The 26,470-nt window shown below is 38.9% G+C and overlaps 1 protein-coding gene and 1 long non-coding RNA gene across 41 annotated transcripts in view; one reads left to right on the forward strand and one right to left on the reverse strand.

Annotated features, from left to right (window-relative positions):
* NRXN3 (neurexin 3) overlaps window positions 1-26,470 on the forward strand; it is a 941,045-nt gene that overhangs the window by 499,522 nt on the left and 415,053 nt on the right. The gene's annotated exons all lie outside the window — the stretch shown is intronic.
* LOC121110831 lies at window positions 622-26,000 on the reverse strand. 2 transcript variants are annotated; one of them, XR_005860068.2, is made up of 3 exons: window positions 4,750-26,000; window positions 3,510-3,757; window positions 622-3,042 (listed from the first exon to the last, which is right to left on the reverse strand). It is a non-coding gene; the product is annotated as an uncharacterized LOC121110831 (long non-coding RNA). The 2 variants fall into 2 exon arrangements; XR_005860069.2 differs by having other exon boundaries at window positions 3,312-3,757.

Consider the following 26,470-nt stretch of genomic DNA (forward strand, 5'->3'; position numbering starts at 1 on the left):
TTCTACCTCTTCTGTTTCCTGCTGTTATGCCAATGGACAAACATTTTGTGAAGGAATTTCCTCAATACTTATGTTCAAAGATGGAGGATTTAGAAGGTGCCCAACAGAGCTTAAATTACATAATTTGAATTCTATCAATATGTAACCTCAAGGGAAAGAGATTATCAGGAAGTGAGATTCAGAGCTGACACAAAATTACATTTCTGACTATTGCTCTGACAACCAGTAGGTGAAAAAGCCCTAACCAAATTTTGAGTTGGTGAGTCTCAGTTCAAATAAATGCATTAATCTAATACTGAACACAACTGACTTCCTTTTGGGAATCTTAACAGCTGGAACAATTAAGCAGTTAGGAAAGTTAAGATGACTTGAAAGTTATTCTGATTAATCCACATTAAAGTTTTAATGTACACCCCCATCTATACCAAATAAGACCCTGCCTACTGGCCATGGTGCTCATCTTCAACCCACACACGTGCTGAGAGATGTTGCAGATGATGACAATCTGCATGAACATTATTTTTAATGGTTATAATAGTCCACTTCTGCATAGTCATTAACTGCACATTTTAATTTTTTTTACTAGTCCCCCTTTCTCCCCCCCCACCCCCCCCCCCCAAACTAGAATATATGGATGTGACTAAAATATCAACAGTTTTTCTTTCTTCCTACGCAGAACCATTATTCTCAAACATTTCTAGGGAGAATGTCTGCAGCAAATCACAAGCAGGATTTTAACCATTCACTTGTCTGCCGCTCAGATTTCTTAGGCTGTTGTTTTGTAGCTTGGGGAATGAGTTGCTAGGTAAAATTTTCAAAAGCTCATTAAATTGTCTTAGAATAATTGCAGATCCCTCTTCTAGATGGCCCAAAGATATGTGCATGGTACTAATCTAGTCTGCCTTTAGAATCTTCTATCCGTTTATCACCTTTAAATCTGAGCCTTTCTTGAGCTAATGGATTATCATTTCTCCTGCTCTTTGGTGCTGTGGAGGGCACGGAAATGAAAGAAGGCTGTTAGGAAGTTGACTAACAAAGAATATGAAATGTGCCCCAGAATGTTGTCTGTGTAATGAGGTATAGAAAAGAGAGATTGGATGATGATGGTATCACAGCACTGTGTTTTGTCTTTTGACTCCCTGTTTGGTGGAGTGTTGTCATATCTGAAACTATTTACTTCCATATCTTGCAGACAGTTATAGGAGGTTCTTTTCAGCTCTAATGGTGGAAGTCTGTACTTTTCATGTACTTAGGTCTTAGCAGAAAATTCTGCTCAGAAATAGTTACAGAAAGAGTTTAGAGCTGTGGAGGTGGATTTTCAGTCTCCAGTTCCTTTTATGCATTGTATAGTACACATTTTATTTGAAGCAAGTATCTCTAGAAGCAGCAGTGTTTTCTCCTCAGACCAGATGTTCCACTGCAGCTCTGCCAAAGACTGACATGAGCTGATTTGGATCAGCAGATCAATGCCTGTTCTTGGACAATGGTATCTTACCATTAGCTGAATCAAAGAAGCCATGAGGGAGTCACTAGCTGTGAAATCCTTTGAATGAGCTACCTATGCAGGTCCTTACTTCACTGTTGCTCATTATCCCCCTATGTAGTTACTGTTTCAAACTGGGATAGCTCCGAAAATGATCATCCTGCTTTGTTCCAGCAGACTGACCCCACATGCAGGCTCATTAAGCCCCAGCTTGCTTATTGTTTCTGTTCTCAAGAATAATGTAAATTGAAAGAGAGATTGGTGCTTGGCTTTGGATCTGAATGCCAAACAAGCAGCTGACTGGTTTCTAACTAATGCTTTTAAAACAAATTTGGTAAAAAAAAGAACTCCATTTTTAATGCTTAGCTTGTTCTAAGTAGTGATTGCCCCCTATTTTTTTTAATGTCTACACTTGTGAGCATTTGCTAGAGATACTGGGGTGAAATAGAATTCTCTGACCTAATTAGCCCAGCAGAGAGAGAACCCCAAATTTTCCATGCCATAAAATGGCAGAGGAATGTCTGTGTGTAGCAAATCCTACAAAGTGAATTTGGTAAGTAATGGCATACAAAGTATTGCTCTTCATAATGGCAGAGGAAACAACAAGGTATTTGGTGATATGCTGTATTGCTGAAAACTTCTATTTACAGGTCCTTCCCTAAATGGAACCTTTCCTTCCCATTTTCTCTCTTTTTGCTCACACATGCAAACAAACCCTTTTGAACATGGTGGAGAAAGCAGGACTAATCAGCTGCTTCTTAAGCCTCTTCCTGCAGAACAGGATGGTAAAGTATCAGAGCTTATGTTTGCTCTCTTCTCTGTATTTCAGCATGGAAAATCTCAGCTTGATTGTTACCTGATGTCTGTATTCTGAGCCCCTTGTATGAGGAAAGATGCAGTTGTTACAGCTTTGTGAGAAGTAAAGTTTGCATTTGATGCAAAACCAGAGAAAGATTATTAATCTTTTTTCTTGGTTTCAATATAAGAGCACGACTTCAGTGCACATCCAAACTGCTGAGTAAGTGGGAGATGTTTGCAAACTTCTGTCAGCTGTAACTAAATATTCCAGGAAAAAGAAAAAAAATGAATTTGTCCAACTTCTCACAGTTGCAGCTTTGCTTTATTTTAAGACTCCTCCCAGGGACAGACATTTGAGTCATGCTGAGCATTATCAGTAACAGATTAGGGAAAAGAACGGAGTGCTCAAACTGATAATCTGTCACCTCCAATGGGGGTGTTAAGATGAATTCTTTCCCACTGATCCTTCCTTCCAAATGAGAATTACTGTCAATGGTGGACACTGTAAAGGACTTTCTCCCCATAATGCAGAGTGAGCCCAGAGTGCCCAAGGTTTCAGCCAGAAGACAAGATAATTGATTGTGACAAATCCAGAAATGGGTTTTCAAGATGATTGTGGAGAGATGGGCTGAGGTAGCATCTCACTGTTGTGTTGCTGAGAAGGTAGTTCAGATATGAGAAGTCGAAAGAGTGAAGAATCCAGAACAGGTGCTTCTTGAAGATTAAGTGATGCTTCAAATTTTGGTAATATATTCAGATAACTGTCAAAGAAAAACAAAAAATGTCTTAATCTGAATCTATGGCCTTTGCTTAGCAAAGTCACCTTGTCTCTGCATTTGCTGGCAATGTTTCAGTGTGTTTGTAAGATTTATCCTGCCTTCCTGAATACGTACTCTACTAGTGGAAGATCATACCTCTATAATAATACTTCTGTAGAGATATAAGACCCTCTAATGCAGTGCCCTTTTCCCTCCATGCATAAATCTTTTACTTCTGCTACAACGACGGAGTTAAGAAATTGAAAACTTACTTTATGTTACTCTGCATGTTGGTGGGGTCACGGCAGGTTTTTTTTCAATAGCTTTCTCCATTCTTCTGTGTTTTAATTTTAAGTGTCTTCAGTAATGAAATTCTTATCCTCTGAGACATGAGACTTTTGTGATCCAATGTTAAGGTTCTATCACAAACATTACAAGGAATAAATAATAATACCATAGCATCTTCTCACCTTCTGGAAGATTTCCATGCTCTTCATTACAAATTTTCCTGCTTATAGTTTGATCTTTCTGCTTTTTTCTCTCATTCATAGGCATCTCATATTTGTAGCTTTTTAATTACGTTTATTACATTCATCCAGAAAATTCATATTCAGGTTTGAAACTGTTGTCTTAAACTAGTCAAAGATAATCATAGATTTCCTTGGTGTCTATTCCTGCTTAGTACTGTCCAATAGAGCTTTCAATATTTGGTAGGAATCTGAAAAACAAAAAAGGAAATGCATGCAAATCCAATAGCTAAGTAAAAAATGGTCAGTCTTTTAGATGTGTTCCTAAGATTTTGTGGGTTAAGGAGGGAGGGGGGAGGCAAAAAAAAAGAAAAAAAAAGTTGGAATTCAATTGAGAAATAAGATTTTTTTTTAATAAGATCTCAAAAACTCACTCCTTTCTGAAAGAACTATGAGTTCTGCCTACGTGAATTTACTTTCAAATAGCCTCTCTGTTTGTATGAACAGTAAATGGAGAAAAATAATAAGGAAAAACTGCTAATAAATATACGTGCTATCTGTGTACAACATAAAACTATATAGATGTGTAACATTTTGTATAGTATTTTGTCTTTTTTTATATTTTGATCGTAAGTGACATTGCTCATTCTCAATCTGAGTCATTCTTTCTGAGTCAAGGGACAATTTTTCACGATGCTTATATTATAAATTCATTTTAATGAAGAATAAATTATTACACGGTCTCAGTAGGATTCTAGATTAAATGAACATGAAATATGTAGTGACTCTGGCTGCCTTAAAATCTGGAATAACACTTTCCTGTAATGCCATGTTTTAGGAGTAGATGTTTTTAATTTGTGGACAATTCTCGTAAAACTTAATGAACAGTGTTTTCTATATCATCACAACACAGAACAATGTGGCTGCTTTACTAAAGAGCAAAATATGAACACAAAATATAGCAAAACAAAGGATATAGCAGGGGAATTAAAAATACTTTTTTCCAATAAGAATATATTAATCAAACCACTGGAATTCTTGTGCTTTGCTTGTGCCAGATCACACATATGGAACATAATTTGGAGGCTGCAGGACATCATCCCATGGGATTCCCTCCTGCAGCCCACTCCCCCAGGAAAATCCCTTGCAAAGTCGGAGTGAGCAAGGATTTCCACGTCACAAATATTGTTCCCCCACAGCACTGTAGCCACTGTCTGGGCCTGTAGAAGAAAACTTCTCTTACCACAGTGTTTTACAGCCTTTGATTCCGTAGGAGACCCCAGCTTCTTTTTCTTTGCTGACCATAGAGGTATGTTATAGTTACATGGATCTGAAACATCCAACTGCTCAGTTTCTGGTGCTCTCTGGCAAGACATATGATAAGTACTCAAAGGAATCTTGGCTTTAGGCTTCTATATTGAATCTAATTTAAAAAAAAAAAAAGAGAGAAAGAAAAGAGAGGGAGAGAAAGCAAGCTGAAGAGCTCAGGTTATTTTTGGAATGAAAATATTACTTTATTTTTTTGTTTTCACTCCCTCAGCGAGCTTTGTAGTTGGACACATGGTTACTAAGTGAGTCTGGCTTTACAGCTGGAGCTATAAAAATAGATTCAATTTAAAAAGATGTGGAAAAGATATGAAATTATCACAAATGTTTGGTTTTTTCAATAAAAGCGAGAAATTTACAGAGACCAGGATGGTACCGTTGGGTATAAAGATTTTGCTGGTAGTCAGTTGATATGACCTTCATGATTCACTCTGGGTTTTTCTAGTCATGAATAATACCCATATCCAACTCATTTCAATAAAACCTTTATACCATATCCCACCATATTTTGTTTTCCTTCCATATTTAAATGATAAACTGTGCACCTAAAATATTCTGCAAATATCTCCATCTGGACCCTGTTACAAGAGTAGCTGAAAATGATTCACTGTCTTCAAGGGTTTCATAACACTCTGAAGTAAGGAGATGCAATCCTCCCCTATTTCATAGATGAAGAGTGGAGCCATAGGGGTCTAGTGACTTTCCCAGTGTCATGTCAGGGGATGCTCTCCCGTGTGTTGGGTAGGTAGCCAAACATCCCTCAGCTCAGTGCAACTGATGATTTAGATGAACACGCTTGATGCACCTGCACGCGCTTCAGTCCTCTTTCTGCTGGGTGCATCTGTAACATTTAGCTGTCTTGCAGGCACTTTGCCTCTGTGCACATCTGGAAAGACAGCAGGTATGCAAGCATAGCCATTGTGAATTTCTGGAGCTGTTATCAATCAACAGTCAAGGTTTGAGTGAGTTGTGCTTTATAATATCCTTGCTGAACTGAGCTGGATTACCAGCAGTAGCTGCTGTGAACTTATAGTGCTTTGGTTAATGGAAATCTGCCATAAGCTGTGCTGTCAGTGGGTAGAAAAGGTCAGCTGTGTATTCTGCTGGAGAAGGAAAATTATGGTAAAGGTCAGAAGGATTAAGACATTTTCAATCTGCCTCAATCTGCCAGTTCTTCTGCTGCTTTTCTGTGGCGTATGTTTTATGGACTGCAGTACCTAATTAGAGAGCTGAGAAACCCAACAATGAAAACTCTTCTACAAGTTTTATCTTTAGCCCTTTAAGATGGGATTAAGTTAAAGAAGGCAAGCAGATTTTTAATAGTGCTCCCTACCTGAAAAATAAGTTATGGAGCTTGGAGTGCTTTCAGTAACCTAAGTGATGTTAATTTGGAGTAAAACACACTTTGTTATTGAACATCTCTCTCTCTAATTGAATACTAAAATCACAGCACTGGCTTCATTCTGCAACATGCTCTGAGTTTCTTTTGAGAGCTGGTAGATTTATTTTCTTTTAACTTCTTAAGATATACTGTATTTTAGTAATTGTGCATCTTTCCTAAATGCAAGGAGACAGTATGTTGTCTAGCAGAGTGCTAGAGCAAATTGTTGCATATTTCCAGGAGATCCCAAAGAAATGGCATGTTGAAATGTAAGGAAATCTGTTTTCCTGTACATGATCAGCTTCTGGAACCTACTGCTACGCGGTGTTGTGGAGGTTAAAAATCTTGCTTTAGAGTTTTTGTCTGGAATACAACATGTAAGTATTAAGCAATCTCTCAAAAATGAAACTTGGTTAGAAAACCTTTTAAGAAATATGAACTTCAATATTTTAAAATAAAAGCAAGTCATCAAGTAAGGAGGAAATATATATAGGCCAGATACTCAGTAACTACCTACTGAAAGTATTCTTGTACTGAAGCATCTGTTACTAGTAACTCCAAAGCAGCACATTCTTGGTAATGCAACAAACAGCTAAATGTCTGTTCATCCTTCTCTTCTCCTGTCTATTTATCATAAAATGCACTTTCACTGTAGCATAAGCCATGAGGCAGATTTGAACACTAGTGAACCATATTCCACTCAAAGCTCAACTTGTTTTCAGTATTCACTAGCTTTGATCCGTAACAATTGTCTGTGCATTTGTTGGCATTTGATGGAATTTATATTCGAAGAAGTGTCTTTTTTAATAATGCAGTTACTGACTAATGGAGCAAATGATATGTATCTCTTCTTTACTGTAGCTCTTTTTCTCTGTGAAGAGAGAGTCAGCACTCTGAAGTGCAGTAGGAAGGGTAGAGTGTTTATCAGGATAACGGGGTTGTAGTGAAGAGCATAAATCCACTGTGACTGAGACTGCTGCAAGTCCCTGGCTCTCCTAGCAGCTGACGATACCTGCAGCAGCACAGGGCAAATGGTAAGAGCTAATGAAAGGTGAAAATTAGCTTTGTAAACACAAGGTTGATGATGTAGTACTTAGGGACCAGAAAAAGCATTTCCTAGTGAGAAAAATATTTTGTATATTACGATATAAAGATTGAAGTATATATGGCAGAGGAATCTTGAGCCTTCATCCCTAATGGTTTTCTGTAGTCCCCAATTACACCTACTGCTTCTGACAGTCTTTTCTTGCAGTTCTTATGCAATTTTAAGTGAAATGTTTTTCCTCTCTTTCCTCTTTCTTTCCTTTTTCTTTTTCTTTTTTTTTTTTTTTTCCTGAGAGGAAGCCTTCAAGATTGAGTTCAGATTTTTGAGTATAAACACTTACTCTGAAGTACCTGGGGCTGGCATTGCTGTGTGAATAGCTACATCACGGGAACTTCTGCCATGCAGAACTGCTAAACTGCTTTTTCTTTCAACATTGCAAGCCATAAAATATGAATCCTTTATCAGTTATGGATAGAACACCTTCAGCAGAGTCTGTAGCTATGTATGTTTTCCTTCTTTGGCCCTCTGCTGATCTGAGGCTCATCTCAGAGGAAGGAGAAGGCAACTGGGCCCCTGTTGTGACTTGCCCAGTTCTTGTTCTGGCACAGCCAGTAATACTGGTAGCAGAGCTAGTGGTAGGCTTTCCTGACTTCCAGCTAAAAGCTTTGATCATACTTTTGCTTTCTCTTGCACTGACTGCTTTGACCATCTTCCTCTGGATTTCCTTGAGTGCAGTTCATTTGAGTGGCTGTTGAGATAGCAACCTTTTTGTGCCCATCATGCTTTCTTCCCATTTTTTTTATTCTCAGCAGCCAATTGTTTTACATTTCATACTCAAATCATATTACTTGTCAACCAGGGCTCTGCACAATTCTTTCTTCCTTTCATTTCCGCATAAGTGCTTCCTGTGATTCCTGTCCGTCTCTTATCAGACTATCAGTTTCCAGTATCACACTTTTCTTTCCTTCTTTCTAACTCTTCTGTTGTTGGTAATGCTTTGGCAGACATTTCACATGAATGCCCTGCCTTGACCTGTCTTATTTTTCTGTCTAAAACACCACCTTCATCTCATTCAGACATTCCTTGGCAGGATCCTTCCAATATGCTGGAAAAAGAGATCTGTTGCAACATATGTGAAGGGGAAACTTTCTGGACAAAAAAAAAAGAGATTAGAGCTCCATTAAATTCCCATGTATTATACTTTGGGAATTTATTTCTAGTTCATGAGTCATTGGGCTATGTAGCAGATGAAAAAGACTTTTTTCTATAAAGAGCTCAGTGATACCACCTTTGCACTGGAATATTTTTGGCTCACATGACCTAAGGGTAAATTTGCATGGTTGTCAGCTGGCGAACAAATATTTGGAATGCTGGCCATGTTAGTGAGTAAACAGTGTGGTCTGGAAGCCATATAACCAGTCCTGTGCTTGAACAAATAATTTTAGCCTCTCGGAAGCTCTTCAGCATCTTGGAAGACAGTGAGTAAGCAATCTCTGCTTTGTATTCAAGAATGATGTAGGCATATGTTTACAACAGAGATAGTACTGTTGAAAATATTAATGGTTTAAGGGAGTAGTTCCCAGAGGAATGGGGCTTCGCCAAATAGAGTTGGTGGGCTAGAGGGAGTAACAAAAGTCCCCATAGGGCTATTATGCCTGGTAGGTAGGAGTCATACCCAAATATTATATTGAGGGTTAAGCTGAATTATGCTCATGATTGTGGGTGATCTAGTAGGTGTTTTGTTCTCCTAGAGATAGTGTTGAAACAATATATTTAAATGTCTTGGCCAGTTTGGATTTACTTTTTTTGGTAATTTACCCTTGCTGTGTCTTTGTAAAGAGATGTTTTTCTTTATTTCCTGCTATAAAGTCTTGGATGATGATGTTTTGTGCCATTAAACAGTGGTTGTACCTGTACCATAGCAGTTATAATTTATAGCTAAGCAAAGGAATTTGTGATCAGATTCTTATTTGTTTAAAGTAATGACAGCTTGTTGTTTTTTTAATGGAATACCACTGTTTCAGGACATCTGAGAATTTGACCCTTTGTAGTCATACAGACAGCATACATTAAAAAGCTAAACAGTGGGAAAGCATGAGGAACCATTTGGGTGAAAGAAGCTATAAAGATATGAGTGCCTTCATTGCTGTTTTAGTAAGATGTTGTCAGATATGATGAATGACCTCACATTCAAGATAATTTTCTGTGCTTCTAGTTTGCCTACTCATCAGAGAGTGGTTTCAGCTGTGTGGGATAGTATAGTTGTGTACAGGTGCACCATGTGGAATATGTTGTCTTCTCTAGTTCATAAGCACTGAAGCTCCCGGATGCAGCAATTATGTAAAAATGCTGCTGAATTATGGAGAAATTACTCTGAAGACCTCATTTCATACAAAGAATTTTGTTAGAATACATCATGGAGATAATGCCACAGTCTGGCATCCAGAGGAAACAAAGACGTTTTATCAATGCAATAAAAATAATAATCTTCTATATATTTGCTGTTTCAGTGATGAACCTTTCCTTAATATGTTTTTCTCTTCAAATATTGGGATATACTTTTATTCTGCTTCTACCATATCGAACACAGGGAGAAACAGTTGCCCTGCTGGAACTCCAGCATACCCAACTGCTATTTAACCTTCCCTAAGATGAAGGTTCCAACGTGAGATTCAGAAGACTACTGAATCCTATGTGGTAACATTAATGAAAACAGGCATACCTTGTTCACATGCTTAGTGAACATGATTGGCATTGGTAAAGTATAGAGCCCATTTCCCTTCTGTTGCACAGATTCAGACAATGAAATAAGTGGACTTGGATGATTAGTTTGTTATTGAAAAAGCTCTTATTTAATTTGACTAGTGCAGCCTTGCATTGATTCCATTCTTTCTCCTGATGGTCTAGAGACTGAGAATAGAGAAAGGGAATATGGGCTGGGACAGCGGCCACAATGGTTTGGTGGCCCCTTTTGTCAGTCTTAGTAGTTTTCTGCCATAGAAACCACCTGGAAGTTGGTCAAGAAGAGCAGTAGCTGCTTTTGTTATCCTTTGCTGAGCTGGACAGTACACTTTTCAGCTGCACCTGAAAATGTGGAGCAATTAGTACAATACACTTTTGAGAATGTCATATATTTGTGATGGGTTATAATAGGTCATGTGTGGGTAATAATATTTTAGAGTCAAGTATTTAGATGCCTAAACTTAGGTGCTTGAAAACAGATTCAAGAGCCTAAAGATGTGGCCTGATTTTCAAGTTTTGAACATCTTACAGCTCTTGGCAATTTCAGCACTTCTGAGAATGAGGCCATTTCTGTAGAAGCTTAAATATGGATTTTGGAATGCCTAACTTTGGACATCTATTTTTGAAAATCTTGGCCTATATTTGTGGAGAAAACCATGAAAAGATTCCTGTTAAGCTCTCTTTGTTCAGGGACACATACAGATATGCATGTGCGGGCATAAGCAGTTGGCACCATGAACAGGTTCTCATTGCTAGTCCTCTGGAGATGCTGGATGTTAGTTCAGCATACCCTCAGAGCCCCCTTCTTTCTCCAGAGTAGTCAGCAGCTGTGATTCTGGTCAACCTTTGTGCTTCTAGTTTTGAATGGATGTGATACTAATGCTTGTTGCAGGCATCTTGTGTCTGTGGATAAGTGATGAGAGAATTAGAGCTAGGAAATGGGAATGTCGTTGTAAGTGTTCATTAGCTTTTGCTTAAGTAACGTTAAGAATCTTGCTTGCAAAGTCCACTGAACACCCAAATCATTTACTAGCTCTTTATTTACTGTACTGCCATGAGGAAATCATTGTGCTCAAACAGTCAAAAGTTCTCCTATCTTAAGACAGCAACAATCCAAATGAAGAAAATAGGATGGAAGTACATTTAAACTCCAATCCCCTCCCTCAAGTGTGACACTAAGAATCCCATGACTTTTGAGAAGCTGATTTATTTAAGTGGGAGCTATATCCTTGGATGAACTTGGAGAGAGAAAATAAAGGGTCCTCTCTCTTTCAGATCCGCATCTGGTAAAATCTTACTGATATTTTGAGACTGAGTGTTTTGGTTCAGATGCTATCAGAACTGTTCTGAATGCTCATACTAAATGTGGGTCAAATTGTCAAAATCTTTCTGAGATTTAAAAATCATACTTTTTTTTTTAAATTCTCTTCCTCCTGGAAGCAGTCTTTCCAGCAATTTGCATTTAAAAGAAGTAGATGGCAAAGCTTCTGCAACATCTATTTCATTCTGAAATAGAAACTACTGTGATTTTTCCAATGCAAGGAACTGTCTGTAACCCTAGAAACTACATACAGTTTTTAACAAGGCTGAAGTTTTTTGGAGCTTAGGGTGTTCCCTGATGGCCTTCACTCCGCAAGTAGCTAAGTGCCTGTAAAGCCATGAGAGCAGCCTTCTTGCTCCTTCTCCTTCCCTACAGCTTTTCTTAGAAGCCAGGGGTTTTACCAAGTAGAACTCTTCTTCTTTCCTACATACACATGTATTAATAATAAGGTTATAATATCTATAGAGCTCTTGATTTAAATATATTTTTATCCAAACACGGCATATAAATAGGTGTGTGTGTGGCAAAATGATCTATAAGCATGGTTTCACTGTTTGTTGTACCTCTGTCCTTAAGCACTCCAACATATCTGTTCCTATTACTACTTGTGCTTTGAACTCTTTCATCTTCATTTCTGACTCTGTTGCTGCAAACCTTTTACTTGAAGAGAAGGAGGGAGAGGAGTGTGTGACTGCACCGATATGCAGTACTGGTGTTTAGACTGAGCTCTTCAAGTTTGCCTGCATCATCATTTTCCCCTTTGATGGGGGAGTGTCTTAGATTTCTTCCATTTGCTTGAGGTTCTGACATAGCATCCTCTTAAATCAAGCTTGAAGGGAAATTGATTGAAAAGAAAACACCATTATGGAAAAACAATTTATTCCCTTCCCCTTGACAGAAGGCAGAGTTTTGTCTATATTATGGAATAAATATTAGCTGGCTGTTTGCTTTAAGAAGTGGAAGCCGCTCATTCCCCTGTGATGGCCTTGATCATTATTTGAAATGGGATTTTTCTCCCTCTCTGTACAGTCATTTTGTGTTAGGTTCGCATAAGTATAAGATACCCCATGACCTGATTTTTTTCCTCTCTTGTATGTGCTTACATATATGAACCATACCTGTACAGAGAAACTATTTTTCATACAGATTATTGTTGTTTGATTCTTCTTTATTTCTCCATAATGCCAATCCAGCAGTCTCTACTGCTGCCTGAAGAAATGCAAATATGCTTCTTTTTATCCCTTGGTTTGTCTCCTGAATTGGTCGTAATGACCACTTGTCTACCATTAGGTAGACAAGGTCCAGAACCATTATTTTTCCTCAGACTTGATCACTTTTAAGTCTCTAGGACATTTGTCTGAAGATTTATATGCCTAGGACCCTGCGCTCAGACTTTTAGGCGTAACAGAAGGCATCCTCCATCAAAGGATGGGCAGCTCAGAAATTGTGATCCCATTGAAATAAATTCTCTGGGTTCCAACTGTGTCTGGTCAAGGCTAGCAATTGTGGCAGCTTTGTCTTTCATCAGTGATTGCCTGATCCCTCATATGAGGCTTCAGAGGCTACATGCTACAGCAGTTTGGGTGTGACAGAAGAATTAATTTAAGATTGCATATCTCTACTATTTTGTTGATGAAGACCCCTTGTAATCACATCAAGAGCCCTAGAAAGGAGATCACAAAATTAAAAAAGAACATTTCACTCTAATCAGGCCCTTACATTGTCTGTAGGGTATGTCATTTAGTAGGTGTCATATCCAGGGATGTGGAAACGGGAAGGGCTCTGGGGAGACTCAGGATATGTGGAGAGGCTGAGCTGTGTGCCTGGGAGAGAGCGATCTCTTTGAGACAGTAGAGGTGGCAACAAGGCTTCTCCACTAGGCGCAGGAGAAAGTTCAGAGTACCAGACAGAAAAGCCAGGCATCCATTGCTAGGATGGGGGAGCAATTTGCTACCTTTCAGGCTGTTGCGATGTCTGGGGGTTTATAAAGGATGCACCTGTATAGGACAGATATGCTGAGGGAGCTTTGAAATATTTTGCAGATAAAGAGAAAACATTAACAATATCTGCTGTGTGTCCTGGGAAAGTTCTTGTGGGTCTAGTATACTCAGAGCCTAAACAGATCTCACAGTGCTGAATGCAAGTCCAGTGTATTTTCCTCTTATCATTTTCCTTCTCTTTGTCTGAGCAGTGACTATTTGTAGGCTGAAGTGTTTCTGCTGGGTGGCTCTGCTGTAATTCTCCTCACTGTTTGCAGAGTATCATTGGTAATTTCTATGTAAATTTGCTCAGGGTGGCAATTTAGCAGCTTTTCTGTTGACAAATGAAGACACATCTTAATAGCAGAGAGGCTGCTTAAGTCTCTGGAGGGAGCTGAAGTGGAATCTTGAAGGTCATGGGAAACTCCTGTTATTGTAACGTGGCTGAGGGGAGCGCTCTTTGTGGGGTTCCTGCTTGACATGGTGCTGGTGTTTCTCCATCTACCATCTAATTTGTGAGATGGTCACTAGGGTGAAACTTTAAGTGCTCTATGGTGCTTTAAACACCGATGAGCTTCAGCTGAAAAAAAGAAAAGAAGAAAACAAAGCACACCAATGCTGAAGAATTTGAACTTATGCTGGCAAGGCCCACTGTATGTAGAGGTGACAGTGGAAGCATAGCTGTTTCATCCATGACTTTGAGCCCTGCATGTGCTTGGAAGAGTGTGTCTTGCTTGGAGTGTGAAAGTGAACTAGGAAAGAGATACACATATATGCCCTCCTCTACATAGTCTCTGTTTTGCAGATCACCTGAAAATGTGTGTATGGGTATGCACACCCTTGTCTCCTATTATATTTTTAGGTGAGAAATCTGGATGATTTTTGTTTGCAGTAGTTGTTCTGCTGCTTGTGAATTTGATTTGATTTTGCCTGCTCTAGAGAGCACACCTTACCAAGTCATCTTTGAAAACATCACAAAGTTTAGAAGTTACAATCTACTCTACAGTATATTGAGAGCAGTGAGTAAACTAGAGGCCAAGTAAAGAGACAAAATTATTTTCAATGTGTTGGAAAACAGCCACAGCCTCAGCTTTGCAGGCAAACGTATATGGCATTGGGCTTCTGGGATATGTTTAACTCACTTAGGCCATAAATAGAAAATAAAAAGAATGAAGTGACAATATTCTAATTCAGTCTAAGTCTAAACAAATTATAGAATATTCAATCAGTAAGATCATTCCTCCAAAGGAATTTTTAAATTGATAATATGAGGAAAAATAATCAGTTGAATTATCAGTTCACCCATTTTAACTCATGTTCATTCCTGTTGTAGTGTGAAAGTGCAAGTGTGTAACTAGTGAGCAAATATTTTTTAGCAATATATGGTATAGGTAGGAAGAAAAAGGAACTAAACTATGCTTTGACTAAAAAACCAACAACAAAACAAAAACCCCAACTAACAGAAAAAACAAACAAACAACAAACCTGCACAACTGGGATCCCTTAATTATGCACAGTTTTATAATCAAAATGATTTTTTTTTCTTCTGGTATGCACTCTCCTGAGATCACAAATGCTGAAATCTTAATATGAGGGTGGTCTCTACATTTCATATGGACGTAGGGAGATACCTTGAATTTTCTCAAGCAGCATGCCTGAGCATATTATGATCTGATTTCATGGAATGAGGGGGGCTCTGAAGAAGTTTGGCATGAGTTTTGAAAAGTCCTTCTGCTGTGTATGTTGCTATGACCCTAACCTGACAGAGCCTGTTGCAATCAGCTCTGTTTAAAGGCCTGAATTACTACCACAGTCAATGAAGATTTTGTTTCAGGCGACAGCGTGCATGCATATTATGAAGGTATGGATGAGGATCATGACTTTCTAGAAGTCAACCTTACACAGTAAAAAGCAAGAAATGACCATGATTTTTGCAATGAAACAGAATTTTTAAGGATAATATTTTATTTCGCAGCCTGTCCACAAGTCTGACTTCTTTCTCATTGTGAAAACAATAAGGAGCCTAAGATGTGTAAAATGAGGAGGTGAATTAAGAGAATACTACATGTATTCATTTTGAAGTTTGTGTTCAGTTTAAAGTAAAGATAACAGGAGGGAAATTTATTTGCAGGGCAATAAAGGGATCTCCTAAAGAGAGATTACAAGGGAAAACTGAGTTGAGCTCTCCTTCCTGAACAGGGAATTTGTGTTCAACATTAGTGAAAATTGTTTTCCTTTCAGAATACTGAGATTGTGGGGTTTTTTTCTGTGTGTGTGTTTTTAAGACATTTAATATAATTACAGTAATTAGGAGTTGTTTCAGATGATCCAGTGATAGACACATGTAACTGCAGATGAGGTCTGCAAATAGAGTACAGCAGAAAAGGAAAGCTGAGAGGAAAAAAATCAAGAACTGAGCAGAAGGAACTTGTCAATCAGGCATGTCAAGCTGTAAAGCACGAAGAGGCCACGACTCCAAGACCAAGCAGCAGTTCACAGTCCTGAAGTTACACATTGTATAATGGCTTCAGCAGGACAGGATAGTTCAAGGGTGCAGTTTCTGCCAGTGGTATGCGGACTGGGAGGCAACATATTATAGACCTGTTGCCACCTCACCTACACTGGAACAGAAGGCGGCCAGGAGCTGGATGCGTGTATTACCCAGGCTGCCGGTTTTGTGGCACTGGAGCCGTGTTTGTCGAACTGCAGCTATGAAGCACTGAGACTGGTTTGTGTTTCTTCAGTCATATCCCAACTTTTTCGTTTGCTTTTCCTCGTCTTGTTTTTCCACTTCTGTATTTCTTCCATTTTTCTTACCTTTTCATTTTTTTTTCTCTTCAGTAAATTACTCTTCTTCTCTCATATCCTTTCCTCAGTCCACACCCTCCTCCCCTCTATGTGTTGATGTTTTTTAACATTTCTCAGCACAGACTGCTTAGGCTGTGAAGACTGAGGATTTGCTGGCAATAGGTAATCATGTACTAAATTGCAAGTCATCCTGTAGGCAGCTATTGTGTTGACGAAAGTTGGGTCTGGCACAGGTTGATTAGTTAGAGAAGTCCTTTTCTCTAACAGAATGAAGATATTTATTCTAATGGAATGTCCCTCAAACAGTATTGGGCAAAAGTGTGAAACCACTGGACTGCTCTGCAGTGTCTCTCACGATAGTTATTCTGATAAAAATGCAATTAGAAGGAAACAAGTTTTTGAATTGCAGCTATCCATCAACAAAAACAAGGAAAAATGACCTGATGTACTATGAATAAAATCAGTATCAAAAATACAGCAGAAATAACAAGATAGAAAGAGGACGGAGGCTGATGCAATCTGTATGGAACAGTAGTATCAGGACTTTGAAGTCTTCATGGAAAACCAGTATTTATAACTTCCACAAGTTCATATTATGCTTGGCAAAATCTCTGAAAGGGATTTGTTGGTCGTTGGTGGTCACTGTGCCCTCAAACACCCAGCCAGGCCAGGGACTCCTAGCTTCCAAGAGCATGATCCTGATGACCCTCATGTGCAAAGGAGCTGTTGTAGCACATTACACCTTCCAGCAGGTCTGGCATTCCCTGCTCTCCTCCTTGTCAACCGGCTGCATTGCACCCTCCATCACTGTCCGTAAATCCAAATCATTTTTTGGAGGACCATCACATGGATAAGAACTTTACAGGCACTATGGAAGAGTTTTTACAGGGAAGCTTGTTTATTGTCCTCGCTAGTTGCATCCAATGTGATTACCAGGTTATTTCTGTCAGATATTAGAATAACTCCTAATCTAGGGAAATGTATGTATGTGCACCCACACTGACTCCTTGCAAATCCTTTAGCTTCCTCCCTCTAATCTCATCACACATACAGAGTCACAGATATCCACATTAAAGACTGTAAGTTTTCTTTGTCCTTTCCCTAAACTGTGTCAAGATTTATCAGTTTAACAGAGGGAGGGGTATGTGCCCCTTATTGGTGTCCAGGATTATGAAGTTCAGTTTCTTTGTAGTATAGACTAAATGAGATCTGAAAGGGCTGGCGCTTGCTCTCTGTCTGTATCCCCCACCCCCATTTGCTTTATTATATAAAATAAAAAATGTCAGCTGACTCAGAGACAAACTGTGATCGGCATTCCTTGCGTCTGTTTAAAAGCTGCCATGATTATTCATCAGGGCATGCTGAGCACAGGAGAAGCAATGATATGTCACTCAGGTATAAGCACCTCGCACATTCCCTTTGAAGTCTGCGTTGAATCAATGATTCCATCAGGCCCGGAATTCAGTTAGCTCTTCATCCTTTTTTTTTTTTTTTTTTTTTAAAAATAAGAATGTATATTGATGACAGGAATGAGGGGGTGCGTCTGTATTGGCAAATAAGAGGAAGGATTTGAGGAGCAAGGGGGATAGAATAGCTAGGCTCACAGGAGCTTAGGAGGTTTATTGCCTTTCACTGTCTTGACTTTTGGCTGATTTCTTCTGACATTGACTATAGTGTTTTCTTGTTTTTTTTACATTTATTACTGCAAGTTCAAAATAAAAATGTAAAGAGGACTCGGAAGGAACAGATTCTGTTACTATAGATGGCTAGAGTGGTACTTACTATATCTGTCTGATTTCTGACTTCTGACAGCTTAAACAGCTTCTTCACTATTCCTTGCCTTAAAAAAAGGCAAAGTCCCCTCTGACAACATCATGACACAGCCACACCCTATGAAGCTCAACCTAACAAAAGCACCTCATCAGTCAAGCCATCCAAATGTCACTCTGCAAGCACTGTGATACTAGAGCTCACCCACATCCTAATGCTGTTATCCACTCACTAGATTATATAGTACATCTTTCCTTTTGCTGGCACAGAGATAGAATAACCAACCTTTAGCTATTAAGGTTGACACCAACAAATTTTTGGCCATCTCCTTTCATGGTTATGATTATGTCTCACACTCTGATCAAAGAGAACTTTGCAGTGGTTAGTTAAAAGGTAGTAGAAAAATTGGTGAGGGAGGGAATTCTTAGCATCACAGCTTTGAGAGGAAGATGAGACTGCTCATATATGTATATAGCATGCAAAATGGGAAAAGAAAGCGGCGTTGGTTACCGAATTGCAAAGGTGTTGAAGATGCTTTAAAATTACTGAGTTTTCTTGGATGCTCTATCCATTTAAAAGATAATAATGAATTCTTTAGTATGCTATCTCTGCCTGAGAAATTAAAAAGCTCTCTCTTGGATTTTAAAATTTGCTGCTTAATACAATAAGTAATTTGTAAATACTTTTAAAGTTAAAGTGTTGAATATGACCGCTGCTATATGTGGTGTCCTCTCCCGTAAGTAATTGTAAAAACATTTCTCTGTTTTGTGAGTTTAATGGACTTTGACATGAGTGTGGAATCATGCAGCCATCTAACTTAGAATGCTATTTATGAACAGTGATTTAGCATTTACTACTTATCACTCCACCCATTTAAAAAGTTTTATTCCTCTAGTCAAGAACTGGAAACAATACCATCCTACCACTTGCAGACTGTGAATAGAGAATAATTGAAGTAAGTAGTTTGCAAATGTTCTGGAGGCGGAAATGTGCTCAAATGAACTATTTGGCATTTGTTTCTGAATAACAAATCCATTCACAGAAATCTGGTTCAGTCCATGAAGGGGAAAAAAAAAAAAAGACCAATCTTGAACTGGATTTTATTCTCAGTGAATTATTTATCTAGCTATTGCCATTATTATTTAATATTTTATACATACTATCGATGATAAAAGGCTTTGCAGAAGTGTGTCAGAAATTATGCCTGCAGTAGAGAGCGTAAAACCTTTATCAGTCATAAGGAAGAGTGGGTGATAAGGCAGAGTTGTGCTGTTGCATGTTTCCATGTATGTATCAGACCCTTGTAGTATGCAGTAGGAGAAAGCTCCCCAGCTGCATCTAGGTGTGTATTGCAAGGCAGTGGAGCTACAAAATTATACTACAGGTTTTGAACCATTTCCCTCTCCTTCAAAAAGACTGGGAGTTTGAAATTTGATTATGATAAATACATAGCTACGTAGATGCCTTTGGTACTGTTTCCTTTCTGTTTACACACTGGTAATGGGAACAGATCTAAAGCTATCTGAATTTGTTAGCAAGGATTCAGAAGCTCAGAGGCTCATTCTTAACGTACATGAGTTGGTATCACTCAGAAAATTTGCCACCGGAATCTGAATTTCCATTGCTTCCTAGTTTCAAAAGTGCTGTATATATCCAAAGGGTTCTGATCATAGTGGTTTGCTGTTTCACAAGAAGAAGAGATCACATAAGGAGTTGCAAAAATGATGCAGTTTGTAAGCGGTTTACTTAAGAACTTTTTTCTAATTATAAACCTGTTCAAGGTGTTTGCTTTAGTGAGTTTGGAAAATTTTGTTCTTTATTTATCCCAAATATGGCACCTAAACTACATGGCTAAATTCCATTATTTGTTGTAACTTTTGAAAAGTAAACTCAAGTGAAAATTAACATGTGTTCCCATACGCATTTATAAAATTATTTTCAATTCAGATCATGCATTCGATACCTTTGTGACTGAAAAAATGATAGCTTCTTGACCTCGGAGCTGAAAGGAGCAGGGGCAGGATGGTTTTCCAGAAGAAAGTTGATGGGGAACTTGTTTTCTAGAAGCTGATACTCCTTTCAGTATGGAGGAAAACAAACTACTCTCTTAGTTGAGATGACTTTGGCTTGTGAACCTGATGTAAAACACCACTAGTTATCTCAGTCTGTTATTAATGCAGAATAGTAATGATTGTAATTGTTTCCACAATTAATCAATTTGCTGAAGACAGAAAATATAATTCTGCAGTCAAATTGTGTATGAATGGTGTTCATTAGAAGTCTAGTAAGATCGGTCCTATGTTCTGGGAAATAAGTGCTTGTGGGTAAAACTCTGGGAGATGCTTGCTTGCAGTTTCTCCAGTGTTTTAGCACCATGATTTGTGTCCAATCTATGTGATCCAAGAATGGGTATTTTCTGTGGGCGCAGAGGATTTTTACTCATGCTATATTACCAAAGTCTTCTCATTTAATACTGTGAATTGAGCCTATTGAATTTAGTGGGAGTGTTATAAGATTATCTGGGATGAGGTGTCAAGAGGGTGAGTTTTCCACAATGCGAAGGAAAAAAAATAGAGTACTTCATGGAGCAGAACTTGGCATCAATGCTTAAACAGATGGCTATGATGATAGGGCTGCAGTCACCAGCAAGTAAAGGTAGAGCGGACAGAGAATATTTGTTTTGTACATGTGCATAAGTGGGAGCAGTCACATCACTTGTTCTTTTTTATAATGTGAGTCATGACAAAATTACTTAAGCTTTCAGGAATTTGAAAGAGAATGAGGGGAAGAAAACACTTGGCATCTGCAATTTAATGCTTTTAACTGGAGAAAGAGAGCTAAGCTAATGCTCAAGTGTTTCATGTGTTGCAGGCAGGCACTAATATACCCAGAGGGTAGTTAAAGACTCCTTGGAGAAACCTCACAGCCACCTCATTCTCGACTCATCACGACAGCCTCACTTCCCACAATTTAAAAAAAAAAAAAAAAAGAAAAAAAAGACACTAAGCTGTGAGGAAGGTGGGAGATGCATGGATCATTTTTTCACTTCTGCTGTTCTCAATAGTTCTCCTACTGTTCCTTTTTTTCAGCTTGCCCTTCAGGTCTTTAAGTCATTACCTAATAATTTTCACTGTGTAACAAGTACTCAGGTACAGTTTTTTCAAGTAGAAGAAATCCAGGGTGAACTTCTAACTCAAAAAAAAAAAAAAAAAGACCCTTCAAGATAGTATAGTGGTGTTCTACATGTCTGGTGCATTTTTTTTCCTAAACTCGAAGACTGCCTGTGATGGAGTTGAAGGAGACCCTCTGCTTCGTATTCGTAGTCTAAGCATGTGAGCTATGCTGCCTACTGGAGCAGCTCCGATTGCGTCTTGCGGGAACAGCCATACAGGCTGATGTGCACCGGCTCCCCAAAGCAAAGCAATTACTAATTGTTTAGGGAAAAAAATAAAGAAATAGTAGTTGCTTTTTTGCTGAGAGTATTAGGTTACAGAGGTAAGAGATGGAAAAGCCCTGCCAAATTTCACTTATGCTGTTCACTTAAGTACGAAGCAGAATTGTTACCTAGCAGTATAATCTGCAGGGATTTTTCTGCTACGTATAAAGGTAGCATTTATTACATATTACTGCAGCACACCACTGGGAGTTTCGCGTTATCATTCCAGCTAACGAAGTGGCACAGCTCTGCCTGAAGGCCTGAACTAGGCAACTTCTTGAGCTCATCTGCTTTCTTGTCAGCAAATTGTCATTGGCTATCTTTGCTGTCATTAAGGTACTGCTCCTGGACTCAAAAACACTGTAAGAATGGGTGAGGAGAGAGAAAGGAGAGGAGAGGAAGGTATGCTGGAGAGTATAACCCAAAAAGTATTTGCTGAGAAGTCTCATTGGCAACCAATTACTCAGTTCATTGACAAACAATTATCCAGTGTTATGAACTGAGCACCCCTAAAATTCCTTTAAATCATGGGATGCTTGTTAGCTTGTGGAATTGAGTCTGGAGCGCAGAAATTCACAAACCTTAAATCTCTAGACATGTTTGGCAGTGAGTCATAGCAAGTGGGGACAATTCTGGGTCTCTCTTAACACATTCTGTGCTTGTGTACCTGGAGAGGCTCTTGCTGCCATCTGTAATGAAAATGTTCCAGTGACATATTTTGTCCAACTTTTGGACATTTGAGATAAAACAGAGGAAAGGACCATGTTGCACTGATAATTTCATTCTGCCCTTGCAGATTTGTTCAAAGGATTTTTTTTGTGTACCAGTAGACTTTGTGCTGGATCTTGTACTGTTTGCACATCTCTGATATCTCTGGATCAGGTGTATTTACCCCCAGCTTGCACAATGATTGCCTAAATGCTCTATTTCTTTAACAGTAGTGCAGCTGTGGGCTGATGCCTGATCTGCATCAAATTAGTACTGTTAGGCAGTGTGGATGTTTGCTATTAATGACTGTGTGATCATGCCCTCCTGTCAGAGGAAGATGTAAGAGAGAAGTGACTAAAGTCTTCTTTCTAGGGCAAGGGATTAAAGATGCTGAACTCTGTTGTAGGTGCACACAGATATTACTGCTGATTTTAGCTTTCTCACCTTGCCCTGTGCCTGTGCAGTCTATGTCAGAAATTTTATCTTCTGGCACATGCTGTCATATAGGAGTGAGCTTCTGGGGGTATGAGTAGGTTCCATCCAGCTCTTGCAACTAGGAGTCCAACTCCTGCATGTTTTCAGAGCCTGCTCTGTGGTCTCAGAATGCAATGCTTTTTTATGATGTCCATACTTTCACAAATCAGTGAGAAAGTGGGATGTGCAAAGATTGCCTCTTAGGGCAGCAGAAATGGGGAAACTGATCACTGTAGGGAAGAATCAGGTACATTTGATATGTCTGTGGTTTGATTGGGCTCAAGGCTTTTGTGTAACTGTGCAAGTGGCAGATGCCTTTTTATGTGACTGAAGTCAGCTATTAACTCAGTGGGTTTGGCTGGCATTAGTCATTAAGAGGGTGTTAGGAACAGGGGAGGTAGAGACCAGGACTTAGCACAGAAATTCAGCTTTTGGTGTCAGAGTACCAAGTGGTGCAGATTCATTACCACCCATTTATTTGCATCACAGGTTCCTGTTGGACTCAGTTCAGAAATGAAAGTTGTCAAATTTTGGAGTAAGTCTTAAAGAAAGGAGGTCTCACTGTTATCTCCCCCATCACATTTTGATGATACTACTGATAAGCTGCTGTATAGAGATAAATTATTGCTTTCCTTTATCTCTGGGAATTTGGAAGTTGGAGAGTGGAATCTCCTGATTTATTTTGTTCATTAATATGAGTTGTTTCCCACTCTCCAGTAAAGCTAGGCATTGGCATTTTAGAATTTTTTTCAATCCATAGGTTCCTTTCTTCTGACTACCAAAATTGTGATTCTGTTCTTTCTCTCTGGTCTTTGTGAGTTTACTCCCACTATTAATTTTTATCTTATTAGCATTTTCCTATCTCTGTGGCACTGTGTATTTAATTGATCTTCTGCTCACCCTTTTTTAGGACTTTTTTAGGTTTTTTAGGACTCATCTTTTTATCTTGATTTGTACTGTTGCCTTTGGCTATAGTATCTGAGCCAGTTCTCATTTAAAGCATACATGGGGTAGCCTTGTAAGCATGCAAAACTCAGAAAACTAAAAAGGACTGTTTCAGAGCTCACTTCCTCTTCACTCCTAAGCTACCAGACATTTCATACATGGCTACATGGGGCAGGAGGAGATGGTGGAAGAGCATACTCTGGAGGACAAGAGAAGCACAGGAGAAGAGACTTTCCTCTTTCTCCTCTGGGAAGATTTCCCCTAGAACCAGAACGGTGTACGTCCACATAATGCTATAGACCAAGAGAAGATAAATCCTTGGGGAAACTCTGGGTTTCCCATCTCCTTTTTAACCCCGCAGTACACAAAACTTTGCATAAGACAGATTCTTCATGATGTTTACTTGTTTTCTGAAGGTGTAAATGGGATAGTTTTTGTCCCGAGTATCGTCTCTACTGCAATAGCAAAGGTTTTTGAAACAAGTAGGGTCAAGCATTTCACTTCTCAAGAGCTTGTGTTTTCTTCCATGCTCTCAGCCAGCATGCATGTGGTTTCTGGTGCCTTAGAGGGAGGAACTGCATCCTGGGAAGGTGGCTCTTGGCCTTGCATGTGTATAAAGCTGTTCCCTGAAGTCTTTAACAGAGAGTTGGCTATAGTCCCAGTTGGAGATGAGAGCACAGTAAATTTAGTGAGTGAAAAAAGCTTGATTACATACGGTAGATAGCATAGGTCATTTACATTCTTCTCTTCCTTTTACTGCTGTGTGGCAAAGGGAACAGGGACATGTCGTCAGAGGACCAACATCATGGAATGAACTTGTGTCTAGAATTGACCTCTTCTCCTTTGCTTACTTTCCCATCTCTCCTCCTTCCATTTTCTTCTATTATTTAATTTTCTAAACAGACGTCCCCCAGTGTGCACTGTGTAAATATTGTCACTGAATTACTGTCTGTTTGCTTAACTCATTAGAGAAAGTCATGATAAGCTTTTTAATTACAAAATTAGCTTCGCCAAATCAATTTCTTTCATTTAATGAACTGAAGAAAACTGCAAATGGGAGGGGTAACATTCCCTCTTCCCCTGAAGCATAAGCTCACTACCTGCAACCCCCAACTTCCTACATAAAATCAGGATATTTAAGAAACAGATTCACTATATTTTAAAAATATTTGAGCTGAAGAGCATCTTGAGCCTCCCTTTGTTTATTTTTCTCACTTGTGAAGTTAATCCTTTTGTTTGTGCTCCTCTTTTTTTTGCATTTTATTCTCTGTATTTATTTTATCTTCATCTTAGACCAGCAGTCACAGAACTGAATGTGTTGAAAACAAAACCATTTTTGTCACTTTCATACCATGCTTCTTGGTGAAAGGACAGCACCAGTATAAGGAAACTTCTTCAGCAGTTTCAAAGATGAACTAAATATTGGTTGAGTTACTTAATGGTCTGATGGATGTGTCTGCACACCCTTGTTTTGTTGCAAGACCTTGAGTGGAACAGAGGAGAATGCTGAAGGCAGGATAACCTGAATCATCTCAGTGCATCCACAGGTGTAGACTTTGGCAGACATAGGTGTATTGAACGTTATAGATGTGGATACTCTTCCTGTGCTTATGGTTATCAGCTTTGTTACTGATAAATTCATAGTCTTGTAACCTAGAAGGAGCCATCAGAGAAGATGAGGTTGTGCTAAGATGCTGGTTAGGACTGTGACCAGGAGCATGTAAGGCACAGACAAACTTCCCATGTCGTTGATTGAATTTTGGAGGAGATTCTCTTTGGTGAAGTAATGGGACAGACAAATCCTTCTATCTAGCTGTCTGTTTGTTGGACTCTTTTTTATTTGTTAACTGGACTTGCAGCAAGAGTTCTCTGGGTACTTGTGTAAGACTTCTTGCTGTTCTTATTTTGGTATACTGTCAGAATGATGTTTCAGGAACTTCAGGCCGAAGTTGGGAAGAAAGTAGGCGGTGTTATCCCCAGGTTCTGCTTCAAGTCTAAGAACAATTAGATATTCCTGTTAATGTAATCAGAAGTGAAGCAATTCACAAAGCTAACACTTAACTTGTCACCTGTACACTTCAGTGTCAATGTTCTGTAGAACTGTGTGGGGACAACCCACACCTCCCATGGCCTGCTCATTCTTACCTATCTCTGTGGGCTCTGTCAAGCTCTGCCACTCGAATAGATTTTCTTAACAGTTCTGGTGACTTTATTATTTCTACCGTGAGGTTTATCACCCATAGAGAGTTAGGCAATACATAGTACTACGGCATTGAAATGAACTAAACCCCAAGCAATATTTTTGAATCCTTAAGAAAAAAAAAAAATCACTTTATGCTCAAATGAAGACTAGAGCCAAACCTTTTTCTTCCAAAACAGCTTTCCAGTCTCTTGCCTGTTTGCTTATTGTTTAGATGTGAGAGCACAGGTGGAACTGAGGAATTAAAGGAAGGAGAAAACGGTAAATCCAAGTGATCAAAGTTTCTGAAGGAGTTTCCTTTACACATTGTGAAACTTCCTTCACCAGGCCACTGAAATTATGTATAGGCATTAGGAACTGGCGATGACTACTGCTGTGGATTAACTCTGTTCCCTATGGCTGGGTAAGCTTCAGGGAGAATATCAGAAAACAGATTCTTTAGTGATCAGCTCTGCTTTGGACTTGTTCTTTAATATAATGAACCAATTTCTAGAGCCTCTCCCTGCTGCTTTCATAATATATAAATTCAATACTTATTTAGTATTTGGTATGTATTTATTTATTATGAAATCCAATTGTCTTGATGCTAATTTCTGCCTAGCAGATGATGCAACAGGGGTATGCTACTGTAGTAGAGGTAGACATGGCTATGACTGTTACCAATTTTTCTTACTGCAGATTGCCAAATAGCCTTACGTACCTATAAATAGGACAACAGCAAGCCAAGCAACTTTGTGGAGACTGACGGACAACAGTTAGCCATTTCTGCCTTCCACCCTCAGACTGTGCTAAGCATAGCTTTTCTGCTGCTCACAGCAGAACCAGAGCA

The sequence above is a fragment of the Gallus gallus genome, chromosome 5, assembly GCF_016699485.2.
Source record: "Gallus gallus isolate bGalGal1 chromosome 5, bGalGal1.mat.broiler.GRCg7b, whole genome shotgun sequence".
Classification (NCBI taxonomy): domain Eukaryota; kingdom Metazoa; phylum Chordata; class Aves; order Galliformes; family Phasianidae; genus Gallus; species Gallus gallus.